The 27,066-nt window shown below is 38.0% G+C and overlaps 1 protein-coding gene and 1 long non-coding RNA gene across 3 annotated transcripts in view; one reads left to right on the top strand and one right to left on the bottom strand.

Moving 5' to 3' along the window:
• The window catches only part of rols (zinc-RING finger and ankyrin repeat domain-containing protein rolling pebbles), a 300,626-nt gene that overhangs the window by 225,799 nt on the left and 47,761 nt on the right, over nucleotides 1–27,066 (bottom strand). For both annotated transcript variants that reach the window (XM_089737529.1, XM_089737530.1), the window contains exon 2: nucleotides 25,887–25,922. The gene's annotated coding sequence lies outside the window, so the exon portion shown is untranslated. The remainder of the gene's footprint in view (nucleotides 1–25,886; nucleotides 25,923–27,066) is intronic.
• Nucleotides 9,720–13,606, top strand: LOC149500193 (uncharacterized). The gene is made up of 2 exons (XR_016325113.1): nucleotides 9,720–9,807; nucleotides 13,061–13,606. It is a non-coding gene; the product is annotated as an uncharacterized LOC149500193 (long non-coding RNA).

The raw sequence follows: 27,066 nt of genomic DNA, 5'->3' as shown, positions 1-27,066 counted from the left end.
TTGTACGCTGTTATGATTGTATTTTATACTTCTATAATCACAAATTTCGCCAAGACTACACTATAAAAAATATTAACAAAGACAAACAATATTTAATCTATTCTCAATTTGACAACAGACGTCAAGAACAAAAGTTTGACAACAAATAGTATTCATGCGTGTGTGCGTCAAAGACATGGTATGTAGTGTGTGTAATGTTTTCTTTATTATTTTAATGTATCTTTTATGCATTGTTTAAAAAAAATATTACCATTGTGCACTTCTTCTCTATATTCTCTGTATGTGTGGAAAATTTCATAGTCCTCCGTCCGCGCAATTTTCGTAAAAAGGGATACAAAGGTTTTGCTTCACGTATTAATATATAGATGTACTATTTAGCATACTAAAATTTATTGGGAAATTATTTAAATCTTAATTCGTTCATTGGCTTTCCAAATATTGATTATTTTTGAAGTTATACTTCTTTAGGCGCGTTATGAAAAATTTATGAGAGTGAAATTTTACGATGCGCGCGCACCGTGACACAAAATTAACAGAATGAAGTTGCCCACTAAATTGCTCATTACAATACGACCGACGTAACTTGGCGAGTCTGAATATAGCCGCAGGTGAACTTTCCGAACCGTACCGAGAATTACCGAATTTATACGATGTCAAGAAAAGGGATGTCCAATATGCGTGTTTGAGGATGTTGTTTAATCGATTTTTTTTCAAATTGTTTAAAGTTTAAATAAAAAAAAAGTAATAAATTTAATAAAAATAAAGTATAGCTTCTTACGCACGTACATAAGTACACGCACCCTTATTTTTATTATAATAGTTCTATTTGTGTGGATTCGCTACAGGACTAGGGTCACGAGAGACTTTGAGTATGGCTGTAGGGCTGCAGGGATATAAAGCTTTGTCTCCCTTTTTTTCGGGCCAGGGGCAGATCCTTCTACGAGAGCCTCACGCCTAGAGGGCGTACGAGGTATCTGGGACTGATCTGCAGATGTTGGTAGCGGCACGCAAGGGATGGAATTTAGGATCCTTAGACTTTATCTCCCTTTTTTTTCATTTTTTTTTCGGACTTGTGGCCGAACCTCCTACTGGAAGACTTATATCTTCCTGGGACAGAGGATTTTTTCTTTGTGTTAAATGGCCACTGGAGCCCACAGGCATCACGATCTTAATCTTACATCGCGTGCGTGGAAACCCATACTCAGAAGTAAGATACGAGGTTTTTCCACATGTAATGGATAGACACATCGTATTCTACTGCTTAATTATAATCTCTATTGCTGATATTCACATTCATTGATATTTTTCTCGAAGTTGGACCTACCTAGTTGGACAGTTTGTCTCGCGATCTCTTCAACAGTTTCGAGGGCAGAGCTTCCGAGCTTTACTCGAGCGGACAACGGGCTATTCGAGGCGAAAGGAAGGCTTTGGAGCGTCGGCTGGCTCGGTACGGCACCCCACTAGGCGGTTCAGGGTGTTCCCAGATACCCAGCTAGGACAGAACCAGCTAGCCGGGTTGGAGCGCGATACACCGTCGACCGGGTTGCTGATGAACTTTACATCCGGCGACAACGGCGATATCGGCAACGCGGACCGTGGCAACCGTCGCGCAAAGAGCGTCCTCCTGGTGACAGCGGGCTAGAGTGACGGTAACCTGCGGCGCACCCTCGAGTTCGGGCGGAATTGAAAATCAAGCAAATATTATCGTCGACTGCGCAGTTAATCCAGGAAATGGTCTATCTATGTGCCGGTTGGCATCCAAATATTTTTAACGGCTTACGTGTTACGCTTAATTGAGTAACACACACCAAACATGTTCACAAACTATCATAATATGTATAGTATTAGTACAATTAATAATGCCTCTACGTAGCCTATTAATATTTAAATAGAATTCTTATTATTTGAAAACGTAAATCTATTATTTATTGAAGTGATAAATATATTAGGCTAGAATTTTTTTAACTACAATTGTATTGTAAGTATAAATACCAATGAAATTTATAATTTTTTAGTAGTTGATATTCGAAACGAAAATGAGATTCAGTCTGATTGTGAGTTTCTTTTTCCTTCTTATTATAAATATTTTTTTAAATATTGATAAAACAAAGTCACTGGGTACATAATGTCAATTCACTTATAACTAAATTTTATTTTTCTATATATTTAGAAAATTCGAGAATAGAAAAATTCGAGATATTTCGTTTAGTAAATGAATATCATTTTGGTTCGCTATTTTTTATACCTGCTTTAATATTAGAAATGGTTTCTGTACACTATAATGTAGTAATCTCTAGAGTATACATAAGCAATAGTATGTATACTCTAAAAGTAGTCTATCCAGAAATATTCCTTAATATTTTGTTTATTTTTAATTGTAACAGTATTTATGGCCAGACTAAGTATATATAATATATATTAATATTTGTATTACTACACTAGTGAATCCCGGTCACATTCTGCTGTGACAATTGGTAATTTAATTTAATTTGTAATTAATAATTATATGTAAAACATTGATTTCATGGCACTCGTGTCTAATCTTATACCTTTAAACGAGCAATTCTTGTATATATATATACAAGAATTGCTCGTTATATATATATAATTTGAATCTCGGAAACGGCTCCAACGATTTTTATAAAATTTAGTATACAGGGGATTTCGGGGGCGATAAATCGATCTAGCTACGACTTATTTTCAGAAAATGTTGTTTTATTCGTGTTTTCAATAATCAACTTTATCGATAATCAACTTTATGACTCTTCCCGAGATCTATTGGCGAATAATAATACTATTTTTACTGCTTTAAAGACACAACAAGATGGCGTTATAAAAAAAAGCCGACCAAAGCTCGGTCATCATCTAGTGAACATTTATATGCCATAAATATGATATGACATTATGAATATGACGATATGAATTAAACGATAGATTATCCTTAAATTATATAAATTACAATTGAATTACAATCAAATAAATTACAATTTAAAAAGTTTAAGTCGTACAGTTAGTATTATAGATAATCGACCTTACTTATACGTTTAATTTATTTATTTATTATATTAACTACACTTCATGTAAAATTTACATTGGCGAACTTAATGCCTAAGGTATTCTCTACCAGTCAACCAAGGGTAGTGCAGAGAAAATAGGGGTATGTCCAATGAAATTTATATTAAATTTAATTAATTTGAAGGCTTTAAATAATAATTTTTATTCTACAGGTGTTTCTCCTGATCGCTGTTATTGCTTCAGCTAATAGTCAAAACACAATTGGCTCATTCTTAATGCGAGTATTTGGGAACCGAAATCCTCCAAGCACCGTACCCACTACCACAATCAACATCTTTGATGAAACTACCATTACTTCTCGAAGAACAGATGAAGTTTTATCAGGAGGAGACGAAGGTGACACGACTACAACAATTATGACAACAATGAGCAACTAGCGATATAGAGGCTTACCTGCACAAGTTTATAATAAAACAACAAAAGAATTGCTATGATTCCCGTAAGCAACGAAAAGTAATCTTGAATGACACTCATTGTAACTTCATAAAAAATAATGTGACTGGCAATAAACTATGTATTAAATAAATTGATTTTTAATAATTGTAACCGGGTACCATCATTAGGGTTTTTAGTGGGAAAAACTAAATTGGAAATTATCAGCACGGCGGTGCGCTTGAAGGTTCCTGTGGGGGCGAGTATCGCCAAAAGGTGAACAAAAAGAGGAATTACAGGTCGAGGATAAGTGATGAGAAGTAGACGTACCTGCCAACTCGTCACTGGCTTCTTACAGGCTGCAAAATTCAAGAAACGTGACTGGTGGATGATGCGTAATGGCGACGGTCAGCCTGACGACTTGACAAGCACTCCTCTAAATTGTTTGTGTTCACTAAACCGGTAGAACACTTGCACAACGACGAGAATGATCGTCCGTAGGAGTCCGGAAGAGAAAAGTAGTCAAAGTCCAAAAAAATATTGAGATGAGAAACAAGCGGCGGGTGCGTGTACAATGCGTGAGGTGTGGCGAAAGTCTTCTCTTTTTGTCCATTCCATGCGATAGGTTTTATGTCAATAATTTTACGTCATATCAAAAAAAGAACTACATATTTTTGCCACAAGAAGTTATTTGTTACGAGCTTCAGAGCGGGCAGTTGTTACATAATGCAATGGAGGTCTACAATAAATCATAGTAATAGTACAAGAAAGCATACTCTTTATCTCCCTCTCTTACAAAGCGAAGGGTATATATTGAAACATAAAGCTTAGTAACCAAAACACTTAAAATAATATTTTATTTTAATTTAATCATATTTTACTAGCTTCGCTGGCATTAGCTAAATAGCTTGTTTCATCAAAGTGCATACAACAACAATAGTTCAGTTCTGGTTCAGTTTGAAAGGTCTCAGCGATGTTAGTTTTATTAATATTTAATTCTATTCCCACAACATTAGCTGCACCTACCTTCCTTTGCTTTTATATTTTAATTGATTGTAACTAGATGCCCACAGTGTGAGTCTATTTCGGTCTGCGCGAGTCATTCTAGTTAACGCCATCGTCCCAGGAGATGTTGGATCAGCAGTCGTCAGCGTCTCGGTCGGTTGGCGTGGGCAGTTCCATACTACATACCAAAAATCCGTTTGGCACCATATGCGTCCACTGGATACCTCACTGGGTCCGAACCAGCGGAGAGCACAGCCTACCGTCATCTAGTTGCTATTTATTAGGCGATATCTCTCTCTCTCTCTCTCTCTCTCTCTCTCTCTCTCTCTCTCCCTGACTTGGCGACTAATTAGTTCTTCTAGAAGGTGATGACAGGCTCAATTGTGGGAAGAACGAAAAAGAAAACTTAAAGTATCACAAGCATTAGGCCATACGGTAAGTGCACAATGAGGCACTATGAAAGATATTATACATACCTCTCATAAACCAGTTAGCACGTATAATTATCACTATTAGTATGAATTTATGTCATTACGCATCTCTATTCTCGAACCCAATGTGAAATATAATGTAAGTATGCAATGTCTTCCAGCAACATTTCACATGGAATCATGGAATACTTGGGGTCGACATTTCGAGCGATGTCCAATTTCGGAGACATACTTTTTTATTTATTTTTTCTTGCATAGATGGGATGGGTGTTAAGTGGTTACCGGAGCAAATAGACATCTATAACCTAAATGCCGCCACTCACCTTGAGGTGAGTTCTAAGGTCTCAGGATAGTTACAACGGCTGCCCCACCCTTCAAACCGAAAGACAGTACTGCTTCACGGCAGAAACAGGCAGGGTAGTGGAACCTACCCGTGCAGATTCGCAATACTGCACGGTCATTTCGCAAATTATAATTTTGCGGGTTTGATTTTTATTACACGATGTTATTCCTTCACCGTGGAAGTCAATCGTGAACATTAAGTACGTATTGCATTATAAAAACTGGTACCCACTTGGATCCTTTAGGCCACGACGATTTGGATTTGGAAAATTATTAATCAAAATGCTCGAGAAAGAAAATTAGCTTTGTTTCCTCATATTAACATGAGAAATGTCAAGAATAAAACAATAGAGAAATGTGATACCGAAGCCCGTCAACAACATAAATGTCGTCACCCAGCTTGGGATATAAATTCTAAATCTCCCCACCCCTCAAACCGAAACGCATTACTGCTAGATGGCAGAAATAAGCAGGGTGATTGTATCTAGGGTAGGTACTCGGGCTCGTTTTATGGCATTTTTCATAACTTCGGCAAGACCTTCAAAAAGAAGATTTCAAAAAACCCAACAAAAATGTTTAGAACGGTTAAATCGGGCGATCTTGCGGGCCAGTGCTAATCGCCAAAACGAGAGATAAGGCGACCCGGGAACGCCGCCTTCAGAATATCGGTTGTGGCTCGCGCATTGTGTGCCATTGCTCCGTCCAGTTGGAACCACGTGTCCTCCTCCAGTTCTAATTGGTCCTATAGCACGCACCGTCCATTGTTGTCGTTATCGAAAAAAAATCCACGATGACTCCTCCAGCGTGAATAGCGCTCCATGCAGTCACTTTGAGCGGGTGTAATGGCTTCTCGTGCATCACTCGTGGATTTTCTGTGCCCCAGAAGTGATAGTTCTGCTTGTTTACGTACCCGCTGAGGTGGAAATGAACCTCATCGCTCAATATGATTTTGGTCGAAAAATCGTCCACTTCGTCCTTGAGATTGAGAATGGCTTGGGCGTAGGTTACACGCGTTTGGCGGTCGACAACCAGCAGCTGATGCACGGACTGGACTTTGTACAGGAACATGCGCAGGTCTTTGACCAAAATTCGCCTAAGGGACGACCGGCTTATGGCTAATTGCGAGGCACGAATTGTTATGCCAAAAAAAATAGACACGATTATTTTGCGTTCTTGGGGAGTGTACAGATCCATGGCTTGTTCACTTGTATTCTACACCTGTCTAGTCCACAAATATCAAAACAGATTTGACATTGGCGACCATTTTCCAAAAATAAGACCATCTTCCAATAGGGTGATTTCTTTTGGCCCACCTTGTAGTAAACTCCTATTTCGAGGATTTTTTATTATTTTTATTATTGTAAAGACATAATATATGTATAGTCCACAAAACCAACTTACAAAATAAACGAAAAGAATTTACCTGAATAATTTTGTAATTAGCTGTTTTAAATGAAGTGAACAAAATTTTTATTTATTTGCTGTAGAAAATATTACGAATGAAATGTTTTCACGATATATAAATAAAAAAAGATACCATTGTGTAAATGTAATAGAATTTATTTAAAGTTTAATGAAAGCAATGTTAATGACGAAAATCCTTGTTGAAAATTTGGGAAAAATAATAATATATTAATTATATAAATATTTAAATTCTAAATACTAAAATACTACTCCAACTCCTGAGACATAGCTTTAAACTTTGAAGACATTGTCTAATCACTAAATCAACGATAATTCACTTGATATAATTGGAACCTTATATGAACTGATTATTGTGTTAGCAAAGTATTATGTTCTTGAATAAAACTGCCAATAGGTACACATGTCAAAGAACTGCGACATAAAATTAATCCAAAATACCTGATATTAAAGTTGCTTTTAAAATCGATTATAATTATCCTTATAGAAATCCACAAAAATAATACTGCTGAAGCACAATACAAAATTATTTGCGATTTTATACTTTACGTTATGCAAGCAATGAGCGAATTGAATATTAATTTGTAAATCAATTAAATTATTATATTTATATTATATTATATTTCATATACATTAAGGCTGTTAATTCCAAATTTAACACAGTCAAAACTGCGGGGTGACACATGTATATAAATTGTAAATACTATCGCAACAAACGAATGGCGTTTGATACTAATAATTAAAAACCTAATTTACGGTGGATAGATAAACACTCTTACGTACTTATTGGCTGTGTGCCGATTCTTAGTCGAATTAACAGTAATGCACTATTTAGCATACTAACATTTATTCGGCAATTATTTTAATCTTAATTTATTCATTGGCTTTCGTAATTTGGCTTTTATTTTATTATAATTGCTCTATTTATGTAGATGGGCGATAGGACTAGGGAGACGAGCGACTTTGAGTATGGCGACAGGGATATAAAACTTTGGCTCCCTTTTTTTTGGCCCCCTTTTTTCGGGCCGGGGGCCGATCCTCCTACGAGAGCCTTATACCCGGTAGTACGGGAGCCCAAGCGGGGATTTCGGGATTTACTAAAGCGTGGCAGATTAATATACAGAGGGATACCTTGTACCCGGTTAAGTAGCTTCACCAAATATGAACCACATAAATAAGGCCGCGCGTAAAGGATAAAGGCTCAGATTAGTAAAAAAAAATTGATCATCAGAAATTATCGAGCGCGTCAGATTATGGTAGAGTGAGTTAATTACATGCTAAAAAGTGTATATTCCACTAATCTGAGAGTGACGTAAAGAAAAGGGAGGGCTACAAAGCTGTAAAAAAAGAACGTCATCTGGACATTGTCGAGCGGGGCTCAGTTTTTTTTTTATTTTGAAGAAAATAATTCAAGAATAACGAAAAATATATAATCTGACGATTTCTTCAAGCCGAAATAACAAAAAAATCGTCGATAAAGTTGAATGCGTGCAGCTGCGTAATGCCTATATTCCCCTTTCAGCTTTATTTAAGGTTCACTTAAGACCCCCTAATAAAATCTGACGCGCTCGATAAGAATTTTTTTTTTCATTTTCAACCCTTACCTACGACCACCCTCATCAAATTAATTACATACATTATTAAAAGTACGTAGGACATTTAAGCTATCAATATCTGACGCGCTCGAGTATGTCCATGCAAACAGTTTTTTTTTATAAATTTGAAAATCTATAGCCCCTTCCCCGACCGATGAAAAGGTATACATTATATGACATTTTTTTTTAATTATAATCTAAGCTTTGCAACCCAATAGGTCTCTATGACGCTCGAGTAACTCCCCATTTAGCATCGTGGGATCCCCTACTATAGAGGGCGCACGTGGCATCTGAGACTGGTCTGCAGATGTTGGTAGCGGCACGTAACGGATGGAATTTAGGATCCTAAGACTTTGTCTTCCTGGAACCGAGGATTTTTTTTTGTGTTAAATGGCCACCGGAGCCCATAGGCATCACGATGTTAATACTGCCACGCGCCTAAGGACTCGAGGCAAGGTCTCAATTGTATGCCCCATCCTTTAAATCGGAGTACGTGACCGATTTGCGGCAGAAAAACAAGGGTAAGATGATGATGGTACCTACCCGTGCGGACTAGTCCATTTGTTTAAAAAATTGTACTAAAACTCTATTTTTTCTCGTTTGGCATACCAGTAAACTCCTTGGGGCGTAAAGACATTTTTGATTCCCCTGTAGACAGACGAACATACTGCCCACCTGATAGTAAGTGCACAGAGCCAAGGCTCTGCCTGCCGGTGAGTACTCCCCAGAAACTGCGAGATTTCAACTCGATTTGTGATAATACAGTCATTTATGGGCACTGTTAATTTTTGCGAAAATAATGTATTCCTGATTGGTCATGAAATGGCGAAATCTTTATTTAGTCTAATCTAGTCTAGTTGTTACACATATTTTTTTTATTTTTTTTATTGCTTAGATGAGTGGACGAGCTCACAGCCCACCTGGTGCTAAGTGGTTACTGGAGCCCATAGACATCTACAACGTAAATGCGCCACCCACCTTGAGATATAAGTTCTAAGGTTTCATGTTTTAGTTACAACGGCTACCCCACCCTTCAAACCGAAACGCATTACTGCTTCACGTCAGAAATAGGCAGGGCGGTGGTACTCACCCGCGCGGACTCACCAGAGGTACTACCACCAGTAATTACGCAAATTATAATTTTGCGGGTTTGATTTTTATTACACGATGTTATTCTTTCACCGTGGAAGTCAATCGTGAACATTTGTTGAGTACGTATTTAATTAGAAAAATTGATACCAGCCTGAGATTCGAACACCGGTGCATCGCTCAGCACGAATGCATCGGAGGTCTTATCCGTTAGGCCACGACGACTTCAAAATTATGTCTCGACCGAGTCAACTTAAAAAAAAAACCCGAATCGACAATCTCCTTCTTTTTGGTTTGAAGTCGTTTAAAAACGTACTTAAAAGGCTAATTAATATACATGAAGTATGTCAGTTAATTTCGGAATTAATTCTTTTAGTTCAGTATAATTGCTCTGTATATAAAGGACGTTTGTTGATCTAAATAGTTAGGCTGTGTAGTTTTTTCGACGCATATTCATCATGAGATTCACTTTAATTGTGAGTATATTAAATTTTAAAACATCGATTTTCGTTGTGCATTATCAAGCATGCCTGATATCGAGTTGTTACCGTAGCTGATCGACATCTTTATTTTGGTAATGTTGATATTTTGGGATCACAAAATGTTTACCAATTTATGTTTCCATATATAAATTTATCTGTATGGTACTCATTGGTGATATAGCTTCTACCGTGAAATATCGGTATGGCCGGCTTAAAGAGGCACCGGCTCTCTTCCTCAACTCTTGTCCACCCAATGCTGAGTGTAAGTTTCTTCACATGTACTTCATTGTTTTCGGTCTCTTGCCTTTCACATCCAATTCCCGCTAGCTACTTTGTCCAGGTCGTCGGTCCATCTCATTGGCTGTCCGCCAACGCTACGACGTAATAGGCAGCTGTTATATAGTAAATTTGAAAATTCAACCTAATTCGACATTTGGCATTGGTGTTGCGATGTCCTATGATGATCTATGTCCCACAAGACGGACCGACGATCTATTAAGGTTCGCGGGGATCCGCTGGATGCAAGCAACGCAGGACCAATCTTCATGGCGAGGCTTGGGGGAGGCCTATGTCCAGCAGTGGACGTCTGTGGGCTGATAGAATAGAATAGTTGCGATGTCTATAGGAAAGGTCGTGTCTAACCTATCTTTTTCATCTGCTCTTATCCCACATTATGTGGGACGCAACACGTCCACTTATCAAGCTGCATAGGGATTAGACATGAGTGTTACGACCAGCCGCCTGCCTGTCATCAACCCTTCTTGGGTTATATCTCCAGGCTAAGAGGAGAATGATGGGGTGTCACCCCTGTGACTGCGACCAGGACACGGTCGAGCATACGCTGGCACATTACCCCGCATGGCTGGAGCAACACCGTGTCCTTGTCTCGCAAATAGGACCGGACTTGTCGCTGCCGACAGTCGCGGCTACGATGCTTGGCAGCGATGTGTCCTGGAAGGCGATGCTCGAGATGGTGTACTCGTAGAAGGAGGCGACGGAACGAGAGAGGGAGAGCTCATCCCTCTCCGCACCTATTCGTCGCCGCCGAGCCGGGGGCCGGAGAAGGGCTCTTGCCCGACTCCGGCCCCTGTAGGGGGTGAAATCTCCCGGTGAAGGTCAAGGGGCGACCTGAGGGGGTAGAGGCCGCGCGGCGCGCTCCAGCACTCTAGCGCGCTGCCAAGGAGTATCTATAATAGAGCAACCGGTCGGCTGTGTATCGCGTCCCGACCCGGCAGGCTGGTTCTGGTCCAGCGGGGTATTCCGGGACACCAGTGGCACCGTCTGGGCGGCCTGACGGGCTGCCGTACCGAGACGACCGACGTTTCAGGGCCTTCGATTCACCTCGAAAGCTCCGTCGGCCGGGCGTCCTTGGGGTGAGCTGCGCTCTCTGGTTGCAGTGTTGACTGCGGTAACACCCCTACCTCATCCGGGTTTTGACCTTGGGGGGATCGGACGCTTGGGCGAAGAGTGCAGGGGAGTCCTTAAGTGGGTAGGGCCCTAAAATTCCTTGGGCCCGCGGTCTGCTCCCAACACCTTGCAGATCGTCAAGTCCCACATACCTCGCGCGCTCCCTAGGCGCGGGGACGCAGCAGGAGGTTCGGCCACCAGCCCGGATAAAAAAAGGTCAATAGGAGAGCTAGACACGATCCAGTTGGTGTTAAATTCTTACTGGAACCCATAAAAACGTGAATAATCTGGAGACATGAGTTCGAAGGCACATTTTTATTGTAAAAAACAAGTCTACTATAAGCAACTTATTAGTATATAAGGATTTTCTTTGTAAATCTTTTGCTGCTGGAGGCCAGACTGATTCTGTCTATACAGACTTTTCCAAGGCTTTCGATAAAGTCAATCATCGTCTTCTACTTCATAAACTAGTCTCGTACGGCATACACGGTAACTTATTTCGTTGGATCTCTTCTTACCTCAACAAGAGAAGTCAGTTGGTGGCCTTGAAGGGCTTTCTCTCGTCCCCTGTCACAGTAACATCGTGCGTACCGCAGGGCTCTAATCTCGGACCCTTGCTTTTTAATATATTTGTAAACGACTTAACTGAATATTTAGTTTGTAATCATTTATTATATGCGGATGACTTAAAAATATTTCACAATATTTCAAGTCCAGCTGACTGCTCCCTTTTGCAGCAAGACTTAGATACATTAGTTAAATGGTGTAATTCTAATCATATGTTTTTAAATAGTAGCAAATGTTTTGTTATTTCATTTACAAATAAACGAAATAGAATCATTAATAATTATTTTTTGAACAATAGTGTCTTAAATAGGTCCGTTGTCGCTAAAGATTTAGATATTATCTTTGATGATATTAACTTTCATTCCGTTCACATTATCAATATATAACTTCTAAAGCTAATCAACTTTTAGGTTTCGTTCTCAGATCAAGCAAAGACTTCAAGAATCCTCATTCGGTATTTTACTTATTTTTTCACTTGTGAGAAGTCTCTTGGAATATGCTACACCAATATGGTCTCCGTATTATAAAGTTCATATAGATGATATTGAAAGAGTGCAGAAAAAATGTCTTAGGATATTAGCTTACCGTTTGAAACCAGGTCGAAATAATCTTAATTATGAATATAGACTAACCCAATTCAAAATTGAATCTTTATCTCTTCGTCGTAAATACTTTGACTTAGTCTATTTGTACAAAATCATACATTATATAATAAATTCAAGTGATTTAATTTCGCAAATATCTTTTAATACCAGATATACTGCGCGTAGATCACATTGCACTAATCATTTTGCACTTGAAGTTCACAAAAATAACATCTCATACTTTAATCCCATTGTTAGAATGGCACGACATTATAATGAGTTGGCAAGTGACAGCACTGATCTTGATATATTTGAGAGTAATTTTTATAAATATTGTAAATTAGTTAAACATATTCTCAAATAATTAATATTGTCCAGTTAATAATACATTAGATCTAATTTAATCAGATAGTAACTTACATATGTGTGTGAGTGTGTGTGCGTGCGGCTGTGTGTGTGTGTGTGTGTGAGTGTGAGCGTATGTGAGTATGTATACATCGTATTTAGGCATTAGTTCAGTTGTAAAAAAAATTCTGTATGCACTGTTTTGAATTGCAATCCAGATTGTTATGTTAAACATTTAAACTTATAATTTCTTTGGTTGTAATTTGTTTTGTGCATCAATAAAAAGAAGAAAAAAAAAAGAAAAAAAAAACGCCTGGCCTAATTAATAATATTTTTGTCCACAGCTATGTTTTGTTTTAGCCGTCATTGCTTCAGCAAACGGCCAAAGCACACGGTTTCCATTCTGGAACATAATATTCAGAACCCGAAGCACTACTCCGAGTTCCAGCACTGTTACCCAGTCTAGTACCATCCAGTCTAGTACCAGTATCACACCCGAAACCTCCAGTACCAACCCCCAGAAATAAAATAGATTTTTGCATCAGGAACACAACTTAATCAAGAATTTTGCTGTACAACATTTTCGGAAATGTAAAAAAAACTTTCGTCTTTCATCATAATGGAGGCCACTGCCTCTACTCACTCGCCAATCGTTTGTACTATTACTATTCTCACATTATGTCTTTTGACGGCATGGGTTCGTACTATCATTCTACCTTTTCTGGACCGCTTTTTTTTTCTTCAATAAAATCGATAATTTCATTTTACGTCTACGGGTTTTACCAAGCGCTTAACATAAGGTGGACCTTGTCTTCCCCGTCTATGACATAAGCCAAATTCTATTAATGACTCGTGTTGTTTGTATGTAAAATAAAATCATTGCCAACTGATTTGACTTATTTTATTCAGACACAAACCTATACTCAATTTTATGGTGACCGCAAACAAAAACGGGTCACCTAATGGCGAAATCATGACTATACGCTAAGAAACATTTAAAATAAAATATATATATATTAAGAATATTTCCGCCTGCCTGGACTGCGTATCTTACATCGCGTGCACGGAAATCCACACTCAGAAGTAAGATGCGAGGTTTTATCAAATGTAATGGATAGATTCATCGTATTCTACTGTTTAATTATAATCTCTATTGCTGATATTTATATCACATTTGCTATTTAGTCCCATACCAGTATCGATATCACATGTCAGTTTAGCGATCGGCGAGGAAAGATCTAAACAAAACCACGTATACCGTGTTTGCAGGCGTCTTAAAACAAAACAGGAGGGGGTTTCCCTAGTTCTGGAACAGTATGGTATCAGTTGGCGATGCCATCCAAAGCGAGCTACGGAAAGCCTGTCGACAGAGAAGGCCATCTGGGATGAGGGGATGCGAAGAGGTGCTTGCTATAATCACTTGGCCTCAATTCCGCTTATATGATTGACTAAAATAAATAAATATTAAATAAATAATCGTTCCACATTCTACGGTATCAAATCCTTCTATATTAGGCCCCAGAAAACTGTATGAGACGAAAACAAGTAAAAGTTCGATTGTAATGGACTATCATATTATTATAGTATTAAGATTCTACTATTCGCCACTATCGCTCTTCAAAACGGGCTATAATGAAGCCTTGGCCAGAAAGAGGGAACAGATGATATGTATTAATTAGAAACCGAGCCAGTGAAAGCGAGAGGCAGAGCGTTTTTTTAAAATCTATATATAACCAGAGGTTGAGCTTATTGAAAGATGATTCAAACACCTATGCTATTATAAATAATAATATGCATTCGGTGGAACAAATCACATACCTGGTCACCAGGGCTTAAACTAGGATCCCCCATTCTATTGGAATCATTGACTGATAGGCATATTTATATATTATGCTTAAATATATACATTAAGGAGTGACGATACCCAGGTGGTTTTTAAAAGGTGTGTCTATCTATCTATCTAGTGTCATTATTGGGATGGTTGCTCAGCCTGGGCGAAGTAAAAAAACGAACTAGTGCACCTATATAATATACAAGTTCCGAACAACAACATTCGGACCGCCGGTCTACTAAGCAACATCACCCGCTCGGTGGAAGATCTTCCCTTTGTCGTATATCTCCCCATAAGGTCCTCCAAGGTATTAACCATAAAATTAAATACGACTCGAATTAAATACGAATGGCCTGTATGCTGTTGATGCCCAACCCTTTCCAATCGAGAACCTTGATAACATCCTCCAAGTGTTAAAAAAAAGAGTGAAAAAAAAGAGAGACGACAGGTTGAGGCTAGGCAATTAAGTTATCATATTGTTTATTAAATCAGGAATCAAAAAGTGCTTTCGTTTTACTTGGTGCTCAACAAGATAATGTCCCCCCCTGATCCTATATGTAAATATAAATATATCATAAATTTATTTTTTGTATATATTTTTGTATATATAAACTAGTTGGTTACGTGTTTACCAGAGTCCATAATATATATATCATCATAGTACTTGATTTATTTTCTAAGTTTTTCAAGTCCCTATATGTATAACTTATTTTTATATAAGCACAGCTTCGATTAGAAATGGTACCGGTAGAGGATTCTTTTCAAAATTTGTTTGAAATAGGACCTATGCCATAGCTTATTCCAAAATTGGTGACGAAAATATTTTTTGGAAAGTCAATGCCAATAGTTTCTTATTTCGAAACATCCAAATAAAATGGATCCAGAATAACAAAATAAATGTGTTGTGCCCTGTGTATATTAATACAACCCATTAGTTTTGATCTCGTATGAGTATTTCCGTCATTCATAACAAAGGAGTACTTCTTCCTTTGTGGTCGTTGTACGTAGTATAAATTATTAGTATAAATTCCACAGTGATCGTAGTCAGTTCTTGTTAAAGTCCCGTCCCCTAATTAAAAATATATAACTTAATTAAACCTGAGATTAACTGAACAATATTTATCGACTTACAAATACAAAAGCACAAAGTTCATTTCGACTTTTTTCGAGTAACCATAACTACAGTCTAACTTGAGAAAACCTTCAAGGAAATTACTTTAGCGGAAAAATGAAAGAAAACCACGTACGAATACTCAAGTAAGTTCACATTGAAACTTGTGTCATATCGGAAAGATCCCGAGTAATGTTTATTTTAGAAAATTGGAAAAGCGGCTTAGACTTTGCCTGTAATAGGAAATTATTTGCGATGATAAGTCGTGGCTTCCCACTTTCCCTTACCTTTTGTCCGAACGCAAGCATTTTTTTTCACACAGATGTAGTCATGGCCACTGTTTTAAGTAGTCAGCAGAGCGCACAATAAAAACCCCAAACATTTTTGAACGCAGATTAAAAGTATTTAAAAAATAGCGTTTGACTACGAAACGACACTTTGCCTATTTAATGTTATGTGGTTTAGACTAGATGCTATAGACATCACGAAGTCAATGCCACCACACATATTGAGAGATAAGGAGGTAGATTTAATTGTATAACCGCTCTACGGTCTATTAAAGTAGAACGCATGATTGCTACGCGGCAGAAGTAAGCTGGGTGGTGGTACCTTCCCATAAGTAGGTAGGTGGGTTCGTTCACCTGCCTCCGTTTTAACAAAAAGAACCTGAAGGATAGCCTACGCGGCATTTTCTGGAATCATCCGCGCCCGTTCAGAGGAAACCCGAAACACTTAGGAACTAGGTTTGGCCTCCTGGATCTCTATGATTTGCTGGTGCAAAAGGAAAGGCATTTTTCGAATTCGAAACATTACACCCTATACCTTTCGGTATTCGATTAAGGTGACATCAGCTAATTTTACTTTTTAGTCTTTCTTTAAAAGTTTTGTTTAATTTCATACTAAAATAAGTATATAAACACATGAAGTAATCAACGTGTTTCAAAAGTTCAACCCACTGAGTTTCTCGTCGGATCTTATCAGAAAACCCGATTTCGTTCCAACAGATTCAGCGAAATAATGTTATTACTAGGGCAGATGTTTGAGGCTGAGCTCGAGCAAATGAAAGGTCTGTACAGCGTCTCGAGGTTACTGGCAGATTGGCAGACAGAAAAAATTATAATCAAAAGTTCTCGCAACCAATGACTTTTGCGCCCATAGTAAGAGATCTTTGAAATTGATTCGCTGTACTAATGCGAGCGACGATCTCTCCATCACGCTCTTCGCTCACCCTCGCATAATTCCGCCGGCTGTTCCTTGAATAAATAACATTAAAATCAACTTTCGCTTCAACTGAAAATAAGGTTTGCAGACGTGAAAAATTAACTTGATTTCTTAGAGGGGGCAGAATTGAATAAGGGCTGTTTAAATTTATTTCATCATACGATGCTGCGAATTGAAGTCATTAGGTTAATTTTAATTTTTGTTCGTTGTGAAATAGTTATGTCGTCTTCCCGTCAGTCTGAGCGATGATCTTTGGTGGCCTTAACCAAACTAAAGAGCTTCAGCTGCTTGCAATCTAAGTGCCCATTCCAACTATTTGACGCTAATAAATGGTACCTTAATTTGTAACCTTCAAAATTTTTGTTTATAAAGTCTTAAAGTCAGAGAGCTTTAATGATGATAGGATATCCGGCTATTCAACAGATGAAATGGATACACCGTGCTGTCATCCATCCCAAAAATAAATAACCTAACTCATCTTCCTAACTTATACCCTAAACACTAACTCTTTAGGTCCTGTTACAAGTAAAGCACTGTCTAGGTCAATTCTATTCAATCTATCAATTCTATTTTGAATTCAGTCAATTCAATCAATTCTATTCTGAAGTCGTCGTAGCCTAAAGGATAAGATGTCCGGTGCATTCGTGTTGAAGCGATGCAACGGTGTTCGAATCCCAGACAGGTACCAATTTTTCTAATGAAATACGTACTTAACAAATGTTCACGATTGACTTCCACTGTGAAGGAATAACATCGTGTCATAAAAATCAATCCCGCAAAATTATAATTTGCGTAATTACTGGTGGTAGGACCACTTGTGGGTCCGCGCGGGTAGGTACCACCGCCCTGCCTACTTTCTGCCGTGAAGCAGTAATGCGTTTCGGTTTGAAGGGTGGAGCAGCCGTTGTAACTATACTGAGACCTTAGAACTTATATCTCAAGGTGTGTGGCGCGTTTACGTTGTAGATGTCTATGGGCTCCAGTAACCACTTAACACCAGGTGGGCTGTGGGGCCGTCCACCCATCTAAGCAATAAATAATAAAAAATCTGTTGCTAAGCAATCTTGGGTTACAGTTTGGTATACGCTAGCTAATATACCTTGGCTGTTAAAAAACGTAAAATTATTTATTGCCTTGATATGTGAGCCGGTTTGTTCGGTGCTAAATGATCACAGGAGCCTATTGATATCATAAAACAAATTCCACTCCCCAACTTGAGATAGTATGAGGTTTTCATTTGAAAATTTCACAACTACTTTGAGATATCGAATAGAATATTTAACAATCAAATACATTGTATAATTTGATTATATCTATAAGTATGTATATTAAATTGTTCATAAATGTACATCAATAAGTATAGGATTCTTAAGATCAAAAATTCATTTTTTATTGTATTTTTCGTTTGACTTCTCAGTTACCGCATGAATACGTATAATAGTTAGGTATATCTAAAAAAAATGCAAAAATCTCATTGAAGTGGAAATGGTGAAATTGGAAAAATTTTCAACAATAGAATATCCATCTGTCACGGTGGTTTGTTACAAAAGGATTATTGGCGAGAGAACGGAAAACTTTTAGTCCCTTATTACGTATTAGCTTAGAGATAAGGTTGGATGATGATTAAGACATAATAATGAGTATCAGCAATAATTTAAAAACATAATATTGTAATAGATACGTCTTTGCAGTTTTAATTTTTTCATATATACGGTCTCCTTCCCTAATCTACGTTAGGTAATTTATAATAAGATTCATCACCGCGGATGAGTTTAAATAGTAAACAAGTAAAAATATAATAGATCAATCGATATTTTTTCTGGTTTTGTTGATCTTACGGGTGGTAGGACCTCTTGCGAGTCCGCGCAGGTAGGTAACACCCCCTGCCTATTTCTGCCGTGAAGCAGTAATGCGTTTCGGTTTGAAGGGTGGGGCAGCCGTTGTAACTATACTTGAGACTTTAGAACTTATATTTCAAGGTGGGTGGCGCATTTACGTTGTAGATGTCTATGGACTCCAGTAACAACTTAACACCAGGTGGGCTGTGAGCTCGTCCACCCATCTAAGCAATAATAAAAATAATCTTAAATTAAAAACAAAATGAATATTTAAAATTCTCTAAAATTAATGTATAATTAATCGTAATAGCAATGTTTTTGGTGATACTTAATAACCCCGAAAGACTGTTGGCATATGGCTTACTGCAGAAACGTCAGGCGGCCGCGATGGTGAAATCTTCTCGGGAATTTTTGTAAACTTTTAATTTTTTTTCTTTTTTCGTCGCCGATCTCGATCACGAACGCTAAGTGAGTTTGGTGAAAGTTTTTCTAAACGATTAAATCGGGTGCAGGCGTGATTCGTAGAGAAAAAAGAATGCAGCTACTTATTAGATAGCCTCGAAAATTAATGGTACGACTACACATTTGTCAACTAGGATTTGTTAATAAAAAATAGGTTAGTCTTAAAATATATGGGAAATACCGGCATTCAGCATTTGACATTTTAGTGTAGCGATAGTAATGTTCTCAAATAGCGGCGGTGGCAACTATAATAGTGTTACGCAGGTAAGAGTAACGACATCTACCGCCGAATAGCCGAACGAATATCGAAGGATCTAGTAACACCTAGAACGCTCTAGAAGTACAACGCCATCTATTGTCAGATAGCGGAAACACACGTCGAAGGTACTCGACTTGTTGGAGGAATCGAGAGAGCTCGAGGAATGTTCTCGACGATTCTAGGGATGTCGTATCAACTATAAAAGCGTTGCAGAGATGGCACGCAGTTAGTTAGTTATCGGAACTACTCGAAGCGAAACAGCGAACGGATCACCTGAAGCGAAGCGGAAGAAGTGAATTAAGAATTTTAAAGCATTCTTTGAGTGTTCTGAGTACAGTTTTAAGTTGTACTTTAGTGGAACATTTTTATTTATCCCGAACCCCAGCGCGTAACAATAGTATAGAAAATATATGACACGCCTGAATCGCGCTAACGATATTTTCAAATGCGTTTTCATTGAGATAAGTAAGAACAATAACGTTCGACATGACGCGTTAGTCTGCCGAGTGATTTCGGCCACAAGGTGGAAGACCTTCCCTTTTAGTGTTCAGAAGTCAAGAGATGCAAGCGATCGCAGCCTCGATCAAATGCCAGATACCTCAGCTACATTACGGCATTACGAATAATGTACGAGTGCTTATGCTTAGTTTATGCTTAGCTTTGCTAATGAACAATGTTTTTACGTTTATTACCTATAAGGGTTTGGGAACGTTTTTTTTTACACCCCGTAATAGATATGAAGTTGCGTCGAGTGGTGCGATAGTATAACATGATAGGATAATACAAACAAAAAACAATGCTTAATATGCAGATACCAACAGAACAACTTATGTCACTAAGCCTAATTTCATTATACATTATATAAGAAGTTAATGATGTCATTTAATTAAAAACATTCGACGTATTTAAACGAAAAACCCCTCCCGATCTCTAACGAGCGTAAAAGCAAAAAGTCCTCAAATAGATCCGGCCGGCACATCCTCGAAATTCCAGCAAATGACTCAGAACACTAATAAAGCTCTTCGTTCTAATGCCGGTTAAATGTGGATGTCTATTTCGGGTGCATCGCGTATCCGTCCGTTGGGGGTCCGGTCGATGCCACGCGATGTCATTTACTCATACCACGTGCACAGAACTAAGTTATTAAGTGCGCCTGTGAATATGAATATCGCGCTTAGGAAATTTCGTTTGAGTTTTGACTGTACGACGTTCTGTTTTCTCTTTGACTGGATAAGCACGAAAGCAATTTGTTTTCTTCTTTTTTTCCTACCTATAGGCGCAATAATAGCACTATGCATTCGACTTATAGGCGAGATCACAGCTACCGTCGTGGCCTAAAGGATAAGATGCTTGTTTTACTCGTATTTTTTTTTCCTTCCTAAGCTGCTAGCCTTCAGACCTTAGACACCTACCTTGAGAGGCTATGTCAGCGTAACCGGGCGTGTAGGAGACCTCTCGGGGCTCAAGCCGGGAGTGTTTCTAACACTGGTCCTAGCAAGAGCAGTGCTTCGCAGTATCTATCACCGGATCGAAAACGCGATTCACTGAGAAGATCCGGCGAGAAACTCAGTGGGCTATGTATATGGGTTAATTTACCCGTCGAGCCCTTTGTCGCAAGCGACGGGTTCGGGGAGGACGGTGACCGGTGCTTGAGGTATCTAAAAGCACCGTTAATGGATCCGGAGAATCAGCAATGACGTGAAGTTGTAAGTTGTTTCATAAGACGATTTGTAGCTATATTGTTATTTAATTTCCCACAAGTTATTAGTACAAAAAAAAAACGAACACTTGTTTGAACTTGCGAAAACCGATGCTTCGAGAGTCACGGACATAAATAATAAAACATTTATGTTTTAATTTCGTCTTTATTACTAGTGCGATAGAGAGTAACGCATAGATGATGTACTGTGTGTTACTACTTTATTGGAATGACATATTTTACAAAGACGGTGCGAACGCTAGTCTTCATTCGTAACATATTTCAAATTCGCATCTGTATGCTCGCAATTGCTAACGCGCACACTCGTTCTAAACCTCGATTCCTCCTGGATTATAATTGTGAATCTGCAACAGTCTTTTTAATTTAATTTCTTGATGTCTATGTGCTCCTCTTATCGCTCAGTAATAGTAGTGTATTCTTCTCCTTATTTTTCTCCATCTTATTCCACTAGGTGAGGTCGACACAGCCATTTTTTTCTTCCATTCTCTTCTATTAGCCGTCAGCTCAACACTCAGTCCTCTCTCTCTCATATTGTCATTCACACACTCCATCCATGTCTTCTTCGGTCGACCTCTTCCCTCTCTACGTGGCACTACCATTTCCATACATCTCCTAGTCACATTCATCTCCTCTCTACGCATTACATGTCTATACCACGATAACCGTCCGTTCTTTAATTATTATACAGAAAATATTTATATAAATATGTTTAAATGTAATAAAGAAATATAAAAGCCATGCGCCTTGCCGGCCAAAAGGCGTTCACTTCAAATAAGTATATACACTACACCAATGAATTAATCAACACGGTTCAATTTACCAATTTTCAGAGCAATCATTCACACTTTCGTGATTGGCTTATTTGCAGTCGTTAATGGTATTCGCTTCCCGATACTGAAGCGATGATCAAGTTTGCTGGAGGGCGCAACGGAAACGTGCGCGCCCGCTTCCGCCAAGCTTCCTGTGACGTCGTCTGTCTGACTCGCTTCGGTGGCCGCATTTATACAGAAGCGTAATTTCATAACACGCGTTGTGTAATTAATAAATTTGTTCATTGCTACTGTATAGTCTGAACTATACGGAATATTATTAAATAACCTGTAGCACTATTTGCTTCGGTTGCTTTAAATTGCGACTGTAATCCCAGTATATATTGTATATTCTAATAAGTTGTAGACATGATTAACTATACATTCTGAGCGTTAAAAAAAAACTATGAACGGGAAACTTAGAAGTAGTTATTTATAAAATTGCGTGTAATTTATGCTTTACATCCTCCGAATAAAATTGACAAAATAAAGCGCATGTTATCTTCTTTGTAAGAAAATGTGCAATAGTATAGTTTTATCGCCATATGAATTAAATACATCAAAGAGAAATAATCAAATAAATAGAAATAATAGAATTGTAGACATCTAAGATTCTCTAAATTAGCACGGCCGATGAAAGAATGGTGGTATAAGTTCAAATGTTCAATAAATTCAAAATCAAATATATAATAATATGTATTATAACATTTTTATTGTTCGTTTACCGTAATAGTATTGTGGCGGTCTGAGTCTGAGATACATAGATTACTTAAATAGTTATAATAAAACAATAATGTCGGAGGGCCAGCACGATTGTGTGCAAAACGTAGGGTAAAATTGCACAAACATGCGCGGTAGTCGACAAAGAATAAAATGTCTATATGAAAATTTACACAGCAAATAGAGTATCGTAGAAAAACAAAAAATAAAAAAAGTTAAGGAAAAAATATTATTTACTGCCTCACAATTTTCAATGGCATCGTTTACAACCACAAAGTAGATATATATGTAGTGATATAAAAAAACAATAAGTTGCTTTAATAGAAAAAATAATTAGTTTCTAGTAAATGCTACGGTGTAACATGTTGATCAACATCCCGCCGCAAGGCAAACATATTATGCCGTAAACACGTAACGAAAAATTATTGTGCACGCAAATATAGTGCTTATTTTCGACGTGTTGAATTTGTAAAATTATGATTAAGGGTTTTATAGCAGCAATGTTTAAGTTTGTTTTCGAAGGCGTAAATTTTGATTTGTACCATACATTTGTTTGAGGCTTACCACACTGACTAGGTTTTCCTAATGAAAAATTACTAAATCTTACGTTGTAAATATGTTTGGAATCAGGTATTTCCTGGAATTTCCTAGCGCCGTTAGATCGTAAACCACTCGGATTTTCCGATCTTTCAATTATTATACAAATTGTCTTGTTGCGGACGAATGCATAATTGTTTTTAAAACTAATTAAAACATTTGATCGTATCAATAAAGATGTCTGTTTTCTGACTACCTAATTGCCATTAGCCTTGAGGAGCTATTTTGGTCTCACTGTTTCTGGTAGGCGATGTCACTGAAAGAGTTTGGTAATATTATTTTCTGCCCTTGCAAGAGCAGTGCTTGGCAGAATCTACAAGCTGATCGGAATCGCGACCCACTGAGAACATCTGGCGTGAAACTCAGTGGGCTGTGTCTATGGTTCGCTTATTGAAATTTTCACAATTGACGAGATCAATGAGGACAGTGACCGGTGCTTGAAGAGCCTAAAAACACCGAAACTGGATCCAAGGGATCCGACAAGACATGTCTGGGGCGACGGCGTTAATTTGTTGCCCGGTCTGATATTTGTACACTGGCAATACTAATTCTTGCCCCGTACTTATTTTACCAGCACTTATAAAATGGAAGATATTCCAAGCTTGGAGCCGTTGGGTTTGCAAAGTTTGTTATTGGTTAATCGAAAGTTCGTTAAAACACGACTGAGTTTTATTGTTATATTTTCATTTCTTGTATCTTTATTTATTACTGGTGGTAGGAGCTCTTGTGAGTCCGTGCGGGTAGGTACCACCACCCTGCCTATTTCTACCGTGAAGCAGTAATGCGTTTCGGTTTGAAGGGTGGGGCAGCCGTTGTAACTATACTGAGACCTTAGAACTTATATATGTCTTGTCTTATAACTTGTAGATGTCTATGGGCTCTGGTAACCACTTAACACCAGGTGGGCCGTGAGTTCGTCCACCAACATAAGCAAAAAAAAAAATGTCTTGTCTAAATGGCTTTTTTAATTACAAGTTGAAATCAGTGCCCATGGACATCACCAAGTGAAATCCTCCGTTCATCTTGAGGCTTCGGTGGAACTTTTAATATGGATGAATACTTTGCAGCAGAAGTAGTCAGGATTGCTGTATCTGTCTTTTATAGTACGCGATATCACTAGTATGATATTGCAAAGGTACTGAGTTTCTTCTATAAAGAAATAAAATGTTATAAGAAATCTATGTTTTACTATTAACGATTTTTTTGATGAATAAGTAAGATGAGATCGTGAAATTTGTAATAAAACCATTTTAATATTCCGAATTCCTTTTATGTATGCGTCATTCTTTCTATTTGAGGCTGTAAATATTCGAATCTAAATTGAATATTAATTGAAAAATGTCGTGTTTGAAAGAAATTGGACCGTGTAATCGAAGGCTCAGAAACATAGATATTTAAAAACCCGACGCCGCTGTAATCCGGATCTTTTGTCGTGCAAATAGATTTTGACCGGCTAGCACGGGTATCATACGATCCGTGAAATATCGTACGACAAAGCTATCGTAGGAGACGCAGGGTTCGGGTCCCACGTTGGGCGCAGCTTTGCGGTCACCGTCATCGCCGAACCCGTCGCTTGCGATGAAGGGCTCGACGAGTAAATTAACTCATAGACATAGCCCACTGAGGCTCTCGCCGGATTTTCTCAGTGGGTCGCGTTTCTGATTCGGTGGTAGATTCTGCGAAGCACTGCTCTTGCCAGGGCCAGGGTTAACAACACTCCGATTTGAGCCCCCTGAGCTCACCTACATGTCAAGGAGAAGCTAAAATAGCCTCTCAAGGCTATCAGATTATGTAGGCAAAAAAAAGAGACGCAATACTTTATTGTGAACAACTTTAAAAAACTGAACTGTAACGACAAAAAATTACTTTTAATGACCAGAATTCTTTTTTATTACAACGGTTTTTATTATTATTATTATTTAACTAGTAGTCCCACAGTAGTCGAAGTTCGACTATAATTATTTCGTTATTTCGTTCCTTATTTGGATGATATTTTGTAACTAAAAAATTATACAAGTAATTTCTATTTCTCACCAATAATCGTACGATAAAACGTACGCAAGCGTTCTAATCTAACGAAAAAAGACATTTTCATATTCAAATTAAAAGGTATTATTACGAAATTCATCGTTCGGTGATTTTATTCTCACCTGAAGCCGGTCGGATTTAAATATTTGAGGCAGTAATTGAAAGAGCACAGTGCAAAAGATTTTCCTGAATTTCAAAATCAAAAAAGAGTCCGTGAGAAGAGTGGAACTCTTAAAAGGGATAATTTTTTTTTCTTAATGAGTGTTTGTATTTTTTTTTTATTCAAAAAATTAAGTGCTCAATAAGACATTCTTAATATTTATTACTATCAGTCTTAAATAGTTTAGCTAACATTATTTATCTTAATTTTTACACATTATGCCAATTTAAATATTAAAATAGGATTTTGTTTTGTTTTAAGTTATTTATGAATTCAATTTTGCTAGCGCACTCAAAACTTGAGTAAACTTAAACACAACGAGGTAAACTCTAAAGCTTAAATGTTCACCGATAGTTCGTCGCTTGCGGAAGTTCGTAGGAACTCAACTTAGAATAACTTAAAGTATTTACTCACTTTCGTGCTGTAAGCTTCGGCGTTGCTTTTTCAGATCTGAAAAGAAGAAAAGCTTTGTTTTATTTCGGCAATTTGTCGCTTTGAAAGGGAACTTTAACAGTTGTTATTTAAATGAATCGAGGAGACTAAAAGCAAAATAATATAAATTGGTTATCGGAAATCAACGTATTCATTTCAGAGTTTACATCGTTTGAGATAAACTAGTAAAGTAGAGAACTTACTGTTTTACCGGATCCCCTGATCAACTCTCGATGTGTTTTGGCTCCTCAAGCACTAGTCACCATCCTCATCGAGCTCATCAATTACAATGAAGAGTTTGACGAGTGAACTAACCCACAGACACAATCCACTGAGTTTCTCGCCGGATCTTTTCAGTGGTGGTAGATTCTACGAAGTACTTACTGCTCATGCTAGGGCTTGTGTTGACAAATTTTCTCAGGTCAAACCCGTGAGCTCACGTACCCGTCCGCGCGAAGCTGGAATAACCCCTTAGGCTACCAGTGAATAGGTAGGGGAAAAAAACAACGTGGAAATCTGACTTTCGCCTTCAATGTCGAGAATTGATTCAGCAACAAAAATATTAATGAACATATTTTCGTCAAGGACCAGAACCAAGTCTGCGGAGGGAGGATCCATCGTAACTGGCTCGCATGAATAATGCATTGCGGCACTTATGTAATCACGGGAACAAATTTTCTCATGGACGAATGAACGACATAAGAAGCGGATAATGAGAGCCTTAGCGAACGAGCCAGTAACGAATACCAATTGGGTATATTTCTTTGTTGCGAGAATTATCGATATAAATGTGAATACGTTTCAGAATTGAGTGTTTTGTTGGGTTGGAGCAGGTAAGATGGAGGCCATCGCAGTTTATGGAAATTACTTAATTACATTTACTGTGTGATTTCCTAAACTGCTGCTGCCATAAAGCTAATGTGTCAAAATATATGTATTTTACTGTGCCAATCTTCAAATGAATGAAACACAAACAAAACCGTTTGTCACTAGGCAATTTGATAAAATAATATAATAATATATTGATAAACCGTCAAAGAGTCAGCAAGTTGAAGTGGCAGTGGGCTGGCCATATATGCCGTAGAACTAACGATCGCTGTAGCAGACGGGTTTCTGAGTGGAGAACGCGCAGCGAAAAACGTAATGTGGGACGCACCCTGGC

Source organism: Bombyx mandarina, chromosome 23, assembly GCF_030267445.1.
Source record: "Bombyx mandarina strain Sakado chromosome 23, ASM3026744v2".
In the NCBI taxonomy this organism is placed as follows: Eukaryota; Metazoa; Arthropoda; class Insecta; order Lepidoptera; family Bombycidae; genus Bombyx; species Bombyx mandarina.
The sequence above is the reverse complement of the archived record's forward strand: the minus strand, read 5'-3'. Positions and strand labels throughout refer to the sequence as shown.